The sequence below is a fragment of the Myotis brandtii genome, unplaced genomic scaffold, assembly GCF_000412655.1.
Source record: "Myotis brandtii unplaced genomic scaffold, ASM41265v1 scaffold64, whole genome shotgun sequence".
Classification (NCBI taxonomy): domain Eukaryota; kingdom Metazoa; phylum Chordata; class Mammalia; order Chiroptera; family Vespertilionidae; genus Myotis; species Myotis brandtii.
Window position 1 is genome coordinate 306796 of NW_005370460.1, and position 2411 is coordinate 309206.

A 2411-nucleotide genomic window follows, 5' to 3' on the forward strand; every position below is an offset into this window, starting at 1 on the left:
GATTCATAACAGTAACAACATTACAGTTATGAAGTAGCAACGAAAATAATTTTATGGTTGGGTCACAACATGAGGAACTGTATTTAAAGGGCCAGATGTTCTCACTCTGAGATAGAGGAAGACATAAACAAATGGAAGAATATACCGTGGTCATGGATTGGTAGAATCAACATCATTAAAATGTCTATACTTCACAAAGCAATCTATAGATTCAATGTAATCCCCATTAAGATACCAATGGAATATTTCACCTACCTAGAACATACTCCAAAAATTCATCTGCAAAAAAAAACAAAACAAAAAAACCCTGAATAGCTGCAGCAACCCTGAGAAAAAAGGACAATGTTGGAGGGATCACAATACCAGATATCAAGCTATATTACAAAGCCACTGTTTTCAAAACTGCCTGGTACTGGCACAAGAACAGATATATAGATCAATGGAACAGAACAGAGAACCCAGAAATCAACCCAAGCCATTATGCTCAATTAATATTTGACAAAGGAGGCAAGAGCATACAATGGAGTCAAGATAGTCTTTTCAATAGTGTTGGGAAAATTGAAAAAAATGAAACTAGACCACCAACTTACACCATACACAAAAATAAACTCAAAATGGATAAAGGACTTAAACATAAGATTGGAAACCATAAAAATCTTAGAAAATCCATAGGCAGCAAAATATCAGACATATGTCATAGAAATATTTCCACTGGTACAGCTCCTAAGGAGAAAACAAACACATGGGACTACATCAAAATAAAGCTTTTACACAGCAAAAGAAACCATCAACAAAACAATAAGAAAGCCCACTGCATGGGAGAACATATTTGCCAATGTTATCTCCGATAAGGGTTTAATTTCCAAACTTTACAGGGAACTTATACAACTTAACAAAAGGAAGATAAACAATCCAATCAAAAAATGGGCAAAGGCCCTAAATAGACACTTTTCAAAAGAGGAGATACAGAAGGTTGAGAGACACATGAAAACATGCTCAAAGTCACTAATCATCTGAGAGATACAAATCAGAATGACAATGAGGTACCATCTCACACCTATCAGGATGGCTACTATCAACAAATCAACAAGTGCTGGCGAGGATGTGGAGAAAAAGGAACCCCCTTGCACTGCTGGTAGGAATGCAGACTGGTGCAACCACTCTGGAAAACAGTATGGCGTTTTCCAAAAAAATTAAAAATGGAACTCCTATTTAACCCAGTAACCCCATTTCTAGGAATATACAAAGAAATCAGAAACACCAATCAGAAAGTATATATGCATCCCTATGTTCATAGCAGCACAATGTACAATAGCTAAGATTTGGAAATAGCCTAAGTGTTCATCAGCAGGTGAATGGATTAAAAAACTGTGATACGTCTACACAGTGGAATACTATGCTGCTGTAAAAAAGAAGGAACTCTTACCATTTGCAACAGCATGGATGGACCTGGAGAGCATTATGCTAAGTGAAATAAGCCATTTGGAGAAAGATACATATAACTTGATCTCCCTCATTTGTGGAATATAATGAATACCTAACATAAACTCAATATAAAAATAGAGCCAGAGGAAAAAAATATGTTAGAACATAATTGAAGTAATCCTGTTATTTGCAGATTTTTAATATTTCCTACAACTTTTGTGATATTATACTATGTTAGTACAGTTTTGGTAATATTAAAAATCTTTTTTTCTTGAAATATTAATGTTTATTGCATGTAAATGGCTAATTATTCTGTATCTATAATCTGGTAATAGTTTTATTTCCTATATTTAAAAAATCAAATAAAATAAAGAAAAAATATATATATTTTAAAAATAAAAAATTATAAGGAAAGTTTAGTCCAGCATGCATGGCCCAGTGGTTGAGCGTTGACCTATGACCAGGAGATCATGGTTTGATTCCCAGTCAGGGCACATGCCCAGGTTGTCTGCAGGCTTGATTCCCAGTATAGGCGTGCAGGAGGCAGCCGATCAATGATTCTCATAACTGATGTTTCTCTTTTCTCCCTCTTCTTTCCTCTCTGAAATCAATACACACACACGCACACACTCCTTTTTATAAAGGAGAGTTTATTTAGAAAGTTACAGAGGTGGAAGAAGTGACTCTGGCTCAGGAAACAAGTTACAGAAACAGAGGAAGAGCCCTTGGAACTTAGGAACTTATACTTAATGAAGAAAGACAATGTTTTCCCCCTAAAATCAGAACAAGACAAGGATGTCTGTCCTCAATCTTTATTCAACATTGTACTGGAGTTTTCAGCCATTAGAAATTAATATGTAACCTAAAGTATGGAGGCATGGAACAGATTGAAATACTTTGATGTGGGGGTGGAAGGATGAGGAGAGATAAACCAAAGAACTTACAGACTTATATGCATAGCCCATGGACAGGGGCAATATGAGTAG